Source organism: Odontesthes bonariensis, chromosome 6 (genome assembly GCF_027942865.1).
Source record: "Odontesthes bonariensis isolate fOdoBon6 chromosome 6, fOdoBon6.hap1, whole genome shotgun sequence".
NCBI classification, from domain to species: domain Eukaryota; kingdom Metazoa; phylum Chordata; class Actinopteri; order Atheriniformes; family Atherinopsidae; genus Odontesthes; species Odontesthes bonariensis.
This window is the reverse complement of record NC_134511.1, coordinates 25,327,492-25,339,179: the sequence shown is the minus strand read 5'-3', so window position 1 is coordinate 25,339,179 and position 11,688 is coordinate 25,327,492. Positions and strand designations below refer to the sequence as shown.

At 38.0% G+C, this 11,688-nt stretch overlaps 1 long non-coding RNA gene across 1 annotated transcript; it reads right to left on the bottom strand.

Annotated features, from left to right (window-relative positions):
* Positions 1–9,800: 9,800 nt before the first annotated feature.
* LOC142382938 (uncharacterized) lies at positions 9,801–10,316 on the bottom strand. The gene is made up of 3 exons (XR_012769971.1): positions 10,198–10,316; positions 9,975–10,036; positions 9,801–9,882 (listed from the first exon to the last, which is right to left on the bottom strand). It is a non-coding gene; the product is annotated as an uncharacterized LOC142382938 (long non-coding RNA).
* Positions 10,317–11,688: the final 1,372 nt, after the last annotated feature.

Sequence of the window (11,688 nt, the reverse complement as noted above, 5' to 3'; positions counted from 1 at the left end):
CTTTACCCTCCTTACCCGTCAATATCCCTCGTGCCATGCCATGGCCCCACGTCAAAGTTAAGTGTTTTTTCCATGTTACGTCAAGTCTTTTGTTTTGGTTTTATCTCAAGTTTTTATTCCACAGTTTAGGTTTTTTGTCATCCGGCTCAGCCTCATCCCTTTGTTTGAACTTTGTTTTTGTGAAATAAAACCCTGTTTGCTTTTTACCTCTGAGTCCACATCCGTGTCCTACCACCCCACCCAAACCCGACACAATACGTATATATTACGTGAAGTGAGGAAAACTTTTACTTCACGGGGCCACTTTAAGTTTCTACAACCTAATGAGTGATTTTTCTTTTTTTTTTTTTAAATGTTGATCGCCCTGCTAATGATCTATAGGATTGGTTTTCACTTTCAGCAAGCACTTTTGCGTATGCCTAGTGGGCTTTTTATAATTTTAGAATGAGAGGTACATTTTTTTGTTTATTTTATTGTACTGCCTCCTTGACCTCATTGATCAGTATGCCCTCATTTTTAATGGCAATTCAGTTTTTTTATTTATATTATATTTTCTTTTATTTATTGTATTTTATTCTGTTTTAGGTATGTTTCTCATTTTCCTCATTTGCACAGATTTAGATGTCTATGCTGCTACTTTTATAAGATATTTTTTTTTATTATTATTTGAGAAAATACAGTGATGAAAAGGGGAAGTTTGTTCATCCCCAATGATTCAAAATGGGCTGCTAAAATATATATTTGTAAAAAAAAAAAAAAAAGTTTGACACCAGGTGTTGCACTTAAATGTTATTTGACATTTCACAGTTTTACTAAGCCTGATATATTGTTCTGAAAAGATTTATTTATTTTTTTAAATTTAACAGTTCTTAATGCCTTTTTTAAGAGGCTGGTTTTAAGGTGCTGTTTTATACCATAATAAATTGGAATTCTGACAGGAACACTTTAGTCAAGAACCTTTTATTGTATGGATGATGTTTCTCTTGCACAATCATACATATATGGTTACAGTTTTACAGTTACATGAATTTGCACAGTTTCTTTTTTTGGCATGTCTTTGGGGGGCAGAACCTCTCAGAAAACACAGCTCTCTGAAAACAGGGCGTCTTGTACATTTTAAGTTGGCAAATGGTAAATATTTTCTTTTTTTATATATTTTATTAAAATAAATAATATTTTTTTAAATACTTTATATTTTATATAAGTTCATAAGGTGTAATATTTTGAGTAGATACTATTGATATAATATACATTGTGTTCAGTGAATTTTTTCAAGTCCATGTAATTTAGTTTTTACAAGTATATTCAATCAAATCATCTAAGTATGAAGAAGACATAAATATTAAGTTAAGGAAATTAAAATATATATATATTGCACTAAGAATATAAATCAAGTCAACTGAACAAGTATTTTTAAAGTATAGTGTAACTCAAAAAATTTATCAGGATAACTTAAAAGTTGTTATGTAATCAGTTACGAGAAAAATTGAGTTTTCTGAACTTATTCAGGTTTACAGTGTACATGTGACATGATTGTGGTCCTTAACTCGTGTTTCCCTGTTCCAACAGGTATCCTTTGAATGGTGTTACAGTGTTTGTTGTCCCCTCTTTTCTGTCTTCTCAAACACCAGCTGGTGGACGCGGATGGCCACCCTTCCTGAGTCTGGTTCTGCCAGAGGGAGTTTGTGGCAGTTCTGTGCCACCGTGGGTTTCGTCAGCTATTAAACACAGAGAGCCTTTCTTTATCAGTCTCAATTATCTTTATTTTAGACACGTTTATACTGCTCATGTGGAGTCTTCCCGCTCCTGTGTCTGACTCCACATGCTCCTGGTCCTTTCTTCCCCTCCAGGTCCAGCTCGCTACTGTTTTTAAAAAGGGAGAGTGATTAGACAATTTGTTTCTGGTGCACTAATCACTCACCTGATGCTGCTTCCCTGAGCCCCTTCCACACCTCTCTCCTGCAGCTGATGCACCACGCCCCCTCCACAGAGTTGTTCCTTTCCACAGTTGTTCCTCAGGCACGCTCAGGATGGGAGATTGGACTGAAGACAAGTTTCAGTGCAATCTCTTGGTTTCCTTAGCTAGGACGTTGTTTTTGAATTGGCTCTATATGAATGAATTCGATCGTTTTGAAATTAATTATGATTACAATGAATTGAACTCGAATTGGCTTGAATTGGACTATACTATTTAATTGCCTTGAGACGAAATTCGTTGTAATATGGCGCTATATAAATAAACTGAATTGAACTGAATACATGTTCACAGACCAATCAGGGCTCTGAGGTCTGCAAATGAACTATACCTGGATGTACCTAAATGCAGGCTAAAAACGAAAGGCTATCAAGCTTTTGCAGTGGTTGCCCCTAAGCTGTGGAATATAAGCTGCATATCATATTCGGTCATCAGAATCTCTGGAAATTTTTAAATGCTCTCTTATCACTCACCTTTTCTCCCAGGGTTTCAGTCCTGGGTGAGACGAAAGTTGTCATTGTGCTTCGTGTGTATATCTTTTGCCGAAATTGTCTTTATTTAATTTATCTTTGGATTTTATTGTTATTTTTTTTTTTCATGTAAAGCACGTTGGTCAACCTAGGTTGTTAAATAAGTGCTCTATAGATAAACATGACCTTGACCTTGATTTTCTGCCATGATGAAGTGAAATGTGGCTTGCTTTCCGTTTTCCTACAAGATGTGTGATGTTCCATGTGAATGTCCACCAAGGTGCTTGCTAGGGGTCTATGTGCTTTGCTATCAAGTCAGCTTAAACATCTACTAAAATAACTCCAGGAGAACAAGGATTCTGTTTCAGCTCCTCCCTTGAAAAGTTATTTCTTGTAAGACTGCAACAAACAAATAATGACAAGCTCAAATTATATAAACAATGACAATAACTAGTCAATAACTCAGCAGGTGAATATAAATTGCATGCCATTTTAACTTGAATATTTTTGCTTTAACTCCAACCACCTCCTCAACTATCAAAAGTCTTCATTTAGTAATAAATTCTTAAAACATATGCTAACCACTTCAATATGTCACTAATTTTCCAAAAAAAAACCTACAAATTTATAATTTCCCTTTGGAAATAAAGTATTTTTTCATTAAATTTTAGTAAGAAAAAAACTAATAAAAGACACAAACAGAAAAAACATACTATTCACACTATTCTGGTGAAATTGTTGGGTCTTATGTTAAATTCTCTTGCCTTTATTTTATCTCTACTTCATATCAGATTCTTTGTTCCTCCAAAACCATGTGTGCTCATGGACTTAAAAATAGTTGAGGTGCATACATTCCCACCCTGCGCTCTTCCATTTTTAAATACCAGTTTGTGGGCAGGAAAGAATTTTAGTATATGGTCTTTGTGTGAGCATATTGTTTAAAAATCTGGATGTAAAAGGGTCATCACCACCGAGAAGAGGCAGATGTTGGTGGTGATTCTCAGCTCTCCATCAGTGTGGCTCCGTTCTAAATCTATCCACCAGTTGTAGCTTGTTCTTCAGCGCCTGTGATTGAGGTAAACAATCAAAAGCTCGGAGGAGTTAGAATGAGTGCCAGTTTTGCTGATGTAAAAATAAGTCATCAACTGTTCCTGATTTCCAGAGTGCTGCTTTTGATTCCTAAATACACCTGTTGAATAAAGTATTTTTCTATTTCTAAACATATCTTGTAACTGAATTAACCTCAGAACTTAAGGGGCTATTTTTTAAAATTTGAAATACCAGTTGTGGCATCCAGGGAAGTAGTCTCATGATGAAGTCTAAATAGTTGGCTAACTAAATGTCAGATATTTAGCTTGATGGTATTATTAACCACTTGCATACTAATACTATTGTTCATATGGGTATTGTATAATGGTAGGCTCACCTTAAATCTAAACTCCAATGTCTCATTGTTGTCATTTCTGACCTAACCAATATTCCCTAATGCAAACGGTCACAGTTAACTATAGTTAGGAACTATAAAAGTATATTGTACTTAAGTTTTTTGCAATTCATCAGTTTGAATTGTATTTTTTTTTTTGGCTTTGATATTTACAGGTTAGAATTGTATTTTTGTTTTCATCCCCAACTTGTTTTCCAATTGCTGAAAATCATGAGAGCCATTCTTCAATTTAGAAAAAGTAATTGACAATGCATGAAGTATTTGAAATTAGTTTAACTCCTTTTAAGCAGATGTAAAACATTGTTTCTTTAATGCCAAAAGGAAATGCATGACAATGCATAGAAAGTATATCTAATCATGTCTGAAATCACCCTCAAAGCTGTGGAATCAATAAATATGTTTTAAAGCCCTCACCTTATCTTGACAATTTACCATTACCATTCCATTACCCATTAGATGATCACTTAATTTAATCTTAGTCAATAATGGTAATTCAAAAAGGTTTTTGCTTTAGTTTTAGAGATATCTGTATTCATGTCAAACGGTGTCTTGGGAAAGGGCCATTAGAGGGTGAAAAGGGTAATGCAAAATGAAATATTTCATGTTAGGATGAGTTATGATGCTGAATGTGTGTGAGAGGTCAGTGCTTTTAGGACAGTGATACCAAAGTGATTGGGATGCCATCCATCTCAACCTCCCACAGTAATTTGCTCCAGTAGAATACAACAAACGGTGTGCATAACTGAACATAATCCCCGTGAAGATTCTTAGCAGGCATGATGGGGATTCTCGAAGGTCAACTTTCATATCACTGCAAGGGGAAAAATGTGACAAATTTTAGTAGAGGTCCAGAGTCATTATCAGTCACTAAAGAAAGTAACTCAGATGGAGTGACTAAATATCTCATGGTTTCCACAATAGATATTGATATTGCGATATTGTTAGCACTGTTGCCTCACACCAAGAAATGTATTGGTTTTGCTTGGCCCTTTCCCTTTTTTGTTTTTTTCTAAGATCAGATTTATTATCATGTACAGTCATACATCAAATTTCTCCTCTGCTTTTGGTCCATCCAGGTTGGCACCTGTTGAATGCACAAGGTCATACACTAGAGTGGTGGGCAGCCATTCACAGCGCCAGGGGAGCATGGGGGTAGTGCCTTGCTCAAGGGCACCACGGCCGTGGCAAGAAGGTGGACTGACACCCCTTCAGCTGTCAGTTCACCAATCTTTTTGAGTGGCATCGAACCGCCATTATTGGACGACCCACTCAAACCACTGAGCCATGGCTGCCCCAGATTTTAAGGATTTTTCAGGGGCTCCAGTTACCCTTATTTGAAAGTTGCTTGACAAGACGGTGAAAGAGTGATGACATGGAGCTTAGGTTCCGAGATAAGACTTGAGGAGCTTTAGTGTCTGTATATGGTGTATCCTAGTTTTGCATGTTCTCTCTGTACATGTGTAGGTTCTCTCCAGATATTCTGACTGCCTCCCACAGTCCAAAAACATGCATGTCAGGTGAAGTGGTAATCCTAAATTGACCATAGGAGTGGTTGGCCCTTTAAAAGACGGTCAACTTCTACTTTTATAGAGGTGCTCCCACTTGCTGATGATAAGTTATTCAAATGCATTTGATTAGCAGCACCTTGCTGCTAACCCATACCAAAGCACTAGGGGTTGACCTAATTATTCACACACTACTTCTGAATTTTGGATTAGTTTTTGTCCAGTGTGTTATGTCATGTGTTGTATTCAACTAATTTTATGAACTGTAAGAAACACACTATTTTCAAATTATATCCTAATATGTAAAACCTTTCATATAACAAAGGGTATACTTCAAGTTAATTCAAGGAGGGCTCGCCCCAACGTGCTTACATCATATGTAACATGAAGATAGCAAGCGTAGCCACCACATGCTCGAATGTACGGAGTAACTCAATTGTTTCATTGAAAGAAATCCCCTTCAGTCGGCGTAGCAATGAGGATAGATTGGCAACCAAACGATCAGGACCTCCCAGACCAAATTTAAATGTAAAACAAATTTATACTAAGAGAGGGAAATCATACAACCGAGGTTTTTCGCGGAGCTGGTAAGAGCGGAAAACATCCAATGCTTCTGATTTTTTTTAATTTCAAATCAAATCAAATTTATTTATATAGCACATTTCATGTACAAAACCATTCAAAGTGCTTTACATAAAATAAAAGCATTGCACCAGGGAGTGGAAGAAGCATTAAAATACATGAAAGAATATAAAGAAAAACAAATAAAATGATTTAAATGAATTTAAAAACAAGTAACAGTCTAGATAAGTTAAAAGATAGCATGCAGATTTCATGCATAGACACATGAGAAAAGAAATATAAATTTAAATTAAATTTTAATTAATTAAATTTAATGCAAATAGTGGGGTGGTTTGATTAACAGAAATTGTAACCATTTGTAATGGGAAATCAATGCTAATAGAAAGTCAAAAACTGTACATAAATAATAATTGCAGATACATGTTTTCAACTTGTATCTAGTCCCTGTCTTAATTAATGGTGAAGCAGATATCTCTCTCCGTGTTCAAAGGTATTTGAACGTAAAATGATTACGAATACCTTTATTCGTCCCACAGTGGGGAAATAATTTTGATTTTGCAATAGATAAAGAAAAAGAAAAAATACCAAAATAGTTAAGGAAATTAAAATAACAGTATAAACAATATGGGATATATATATATATATATATATATATATATATACAGTGTTTTAAATTGCTGCTAGTATGTGGCTAAAGGGAAAATATTTATCTTGCCATCTCGTGCTTAAATGTGGTGTTGGTAATGTGAGTCGACCAGAAAAAAAAACGAATATAAATATATATGGGAAAATATCTCATGAGATCTTTAAGATATGATAGAGCTCGGTCATTAAAGGTGGGGTAGGGGATCTTTTTCTGGAACATTTTTTTACATATTGCTTGAAATACTGTTCACACCCCCATTGCAACCAATTAATTAAAAGTTTTTACACAAATATGAAAAGTTTTAGTGGCCTCTAGAACGTACAATCTAGGAAAAACACTATCCAATCACACTGAACGGACCGTTAACAATGATTGGATTCTGATGCCGTCTATCAAACTGCAATCTGCTCCTCCCTCCCCCTCCTTCCCCCTGTGCGCGTACCCTGCTCCGCGAACGAATTACGCGTCCAGAAGCTTGGCAGGAAGCTAAACTAGAGCCAGCTTGGCTAGCACCTAGCATTATTAAACGTATAGTTATCATATACTAAATACTAAATACGGCAACGATCGATGCTTGCTATCAGAACAGCGCTCGTGCACCTTCGTGCTCGTGCGCGTTCATGTACTCTAGAGGCGTGCCTTCGGGGGGAAAGTGAAGAATAGGGTGGGGACTTTTTACCTGTGTATTTTCAAAATGCAGCTTCGCTGGACTCAAAATCCAGGATCTCCTACCCTACCTTTAAGACTTTTATAAATGGGGAGAAGAATTATAAATTTTACTCTGAATATAACAGGGAGCCAATGAAGAGAAGCTAAAACTGGAGAAATATGATCTCTTGTGGTAGTTCACGTTAGAACTCTGGCTGCAGCATTTTGGATCAGCTGGAGGCTTTTCAGAGAACAGCCCAATAAGAAAGAATTACAGGAGTCCAATCTTAAAGTAACAAATGTATGAATCAGATTTACTGTTGCTTCACGATAAAAATATTTGAGACAGTATTTTTGCATGGAGCAGTACCACTCAGAAGATATTGCTAATTTTGGCAATTGATAGATACTTTACTGATCCTGAAGGAAATTCAAGCATCCAGTAGCAGTAACATAACATACATTGAACATTAGAATTAACACAGTAACCATATTGAAATTTGAAATTGACCTGAGATGTAAATTTAAATGTGTACAGAGGAATTAAAATACTACAAAGGTGAGAGACCTGTTTTATAGAAGAATAGAAATAGAAAAATACTTTATTCAACCCTCAATGGGAGAAATTCAAATTAGTCAAGTAGCTCAAAAAAATTATAAATATTTACAATGATTGTATATTAGCAACAACAATAATAATACCAATTCTAATAAAAATACTACTACTAATAATAAATAAATATACATAAAAAAAAAATCAATCAATCAATTTGAGAAGAACTCAGCAGTCTTCTGAACAGCGCAGCACAGCGAGATGAGCCTCTCACTACAGCTGCTCCTCTGCCCTGCCAGGATGCTGTGGAGAGGATGTTTATTATTCTCCAAAACAGAATCTAACTTCCTCCTCATCCGTTTCTCCACCACAGCACTGAGAGGGTCCAGCCTTCTGCCTACAACAGAACCAGCCTTTTTCACCAGTTTGTCCAGACGCCTACAGTTTTTGTCTGTAGTGCAACTCCCCCAGCAAACAACAGCATAGAACAGGACACTCTCAATGATAGTGTGATAAAACATGCACATCATATCACTGCAGACATTGAAGGACCTGAGCCGTCTCAGGAAAAAGAGACGGCTCTGTCCCCTCCTGTACACTGCGTCTATGTTGGCAGACCACTCCAGTTTATTATCCAGCACCACCCCCAGGTATTTGCAGGTCTGAACAGTCTCTATCTCCCCTCCATCAATGCAGACTGACTGGTATGGAGTTTTAGATCTCCTGAAGTCCACCACCAGCTCTTTGGTCGTGGTAGTGTTCAGGAGCTAACAGTTCTTTTTGGTCCAGTCATTAAAGGCCTCCACAAGGTCCCTGTACTCCTTCTCCTGTCCACCGCGCACACAGGCCACAACAGCCATATCATCAGAATAGTTCTGTATGTGGCAGGACTCTGAGTTGTACCTGAAGTCCGATGTGTACAGGGTGAAAAGAAAAGGAGCCAAAACAGTACCCTGTGGAGCACCAGTACTGCATTCCAGTGTTCCAGAAACACATTTCCCCATCCTGACATACTGTGGTCTGGCAGACAAATAGATTGTGACCTGAAGTTCTTTTGTCTACCGATGTGGGAAAACACTTATTGTAAGTCGCTTTGGATAAAAGTGTCTGCAAAATGGCCGTTATGTAAATGTAAATGTAAATGTAGTCTATAATCCATGATGTCTGGGAGGGGGCCACACCCATACCTAGAAGCTTGTCTTTCAGTATGGGAGGCTGTATGGTGTTGAAGGCACTGGAGAAGTCAAAGAACATGATTCTCACACATGAACCAGGCACATCCAGATAAGCATATGCCAGCATGTACAGAATCGTGTCTTCCACTCCTATGTGTTTCTGGTAGGTAAACTGGAGGGGGTCAAGAGCCTCAGCAACCTGAATTATCATGCAATGAACAAGGAGTCTCTCCAAGGTCTTCATGATAGGAAATGTCGCTCTGTACTTCAGAGTCCCCTCCAATCGCGACTGCAATGTAGTACAGAGTTCGGAGAGGTCCTGGCTACGGAAGGAGGGAGAACGAACTATCCATCCAGACACCCCGCCAACAGTGCCGTCTTCCTCGTCGGACATCAGGTCGACTGTAGCGGACTTCCAGAGTTCCACCTCGGTCGCTGCTAGCACACTCTGTCTCGCTTCCAACAGCTGTAAAAAAAAAAAAATAAATAAATAAAAGGCAATCAGCACTGTGCTATGCACTGCGTATGGACACAACACATCTATCAATGCATCTGAAAAATAGTCAACAAAAAAGTCTTACCCTCTTTCTTCTCGACCTACTCCGAGCTGAAATCTTCGCAGCTTCCGCCTGCTCTGCAAGTCTGGCTGGTTATATCGGAAACTCTGGCGTATGCTTTCAAAGTACGTCTTACAGGCCACTGGAAAAAAATTAAATGAGAGTGGAATTAATAAAAATCAAACGTAAGTCACAGTAACATCAAGCAAGGAAGGAGAACCAGTAAAAAAAAAAAAGAAGTTACTTACACACAATTTCGTCATTATCAGCATCGTGTAAATCTGGACAAAAAAAGAGGTGACGGCCTCGTTGTGAGGAGAGTTTAGCCTGTGAAAACAAATTATACAGTTAAGATCGGTATCTATTAACGTGTCCATGTCCTTATACAGAAGAATGAAAGCATATTATTTCAATCTTACCCTTGCTCCGGATCGTAGCGCCTAGTATTGGTCTCCGAGTTGTGAAGTCGGCGTACGGCTTCCTATAAATTACAAGACAAAAAATACACTTTAATAAAGAAACTTACACTGCTTCTGTTGTTCTTTTGCAAGGCTACTAGGCTACTTTTAGCTTGGGCTACCAACAAAGGCGTGGTTTTATAGTACGTTTAGCTTAGCTAGCAGTCATCAAACATATTCTTACCGCAATCTTAGGATTGTGCACCCGTCTTCTTTTCTTGGAGTTAGCCTCTGGACAGCAACCTGGAGTTAACGGCACTGAACTGCTCGTTCATGCCAGTAGCAACCCGACTCTACTGACGAGACAGTCCGCTGATGGCCACCAACAGTTTCTTGTGGTCGGTCTGCGGACTGGCTGGAAGTTGGTCGCGTTCAACCAGAGGAGTTGAGGCGGGAGAGCTAAATGCGAGACGCCGTCCAGCCATTGTAGCAAAAATCCTTACTAGCGTGTAGACAAGGCAGCAAAACCACAGGAACTGGGGATGAAGGTCTGAGAGCTAGCTAGGTACGATAATGTTTGTGTATATGCTAGTGATGTGGCGTTTGAAGCGAGGCCTCGGAGCATGTGTCGAGCAAAAAGGGGCGAGCCAGATGAAGCGTTGGTTCGAGGCTTGTATCGTTTCCATAAAAATCACGTGACTGATGACAAACGAGGCCTCGGATTCAGTGTACACGTCACTGATTCATTTTGAGCGTCACTATCGCATAAAAAGGGTTTGAACCTTGCGGCACTTCGAGGGTTTTGAGTTGGCGTTTGGTATTGGTGAGAGGTAGAGTGTGCGTTGGTTGTATCAGAGTTAGTGGTTAAGTTCAGTTATTATATCAGTCATATCATCTATTATTATTATTATACTGCATTAGAATATATCGTAATTAGGTTAGAATAGTGTTAGAATAGTTATATAGGATATACAGTGAACCCTCGTTTTTCGTGGGGGTTACGTTCCAAAAAGAACCCGTGATAAGCGAAATCCGTGAAGTAGTAACCTTTATTTTTTTTTTATAAATAACTACTGTAGGCCTACTGTAAAATAATAATTTGAATCAATACGAACTGAAGGCTTCAAATTGCGGAGATCAGCACCGCGACCCGAGTCATTGGATTAGAACGGGAGAAAATGAAAAATGATTATGAAAAAAAAATACAAAGTAGGCTACAGTAGGACAAATAGTGACTCGCGTGTATTTCATTGCTCTTCTGACTGAGCCGCTGCATCCTGGCTCAGCATTTTTTTCTTCTAAAGCCCGCGGTGCAGTGTGTGTTTTTTCGAGAGAAGAACATAGTTATCGGTAGTTGTTGTCGCTCTTTTTTCTTCTGGGCATATTAAACCGCAACGTTATTGACACACATTTTTTAAAATAAAAACCAATAACTTATATTTGTCTTGTTGCCCATACTGCTCTGTTGCAGTTTATTCCTGACTCCCGGTCCCATAAGCACTTTCATACTCCCAGTTCCGTAAGCACTGTAGTCAGTGTACATCATTGATATATTTCATTTGAGTGATCAACACCATAGCACTCAATAATACTTCCATATATGCAGTTTTCACACATTTATTTTCATTGAGACACAGTGACAACAATTATTTATTTTATATTGCAGGATGCTCTAACTCAGGGTTAATTTAGTCTGTCATATATTCCTTTTGCACAGCAGGTGTCACTAGAGAGA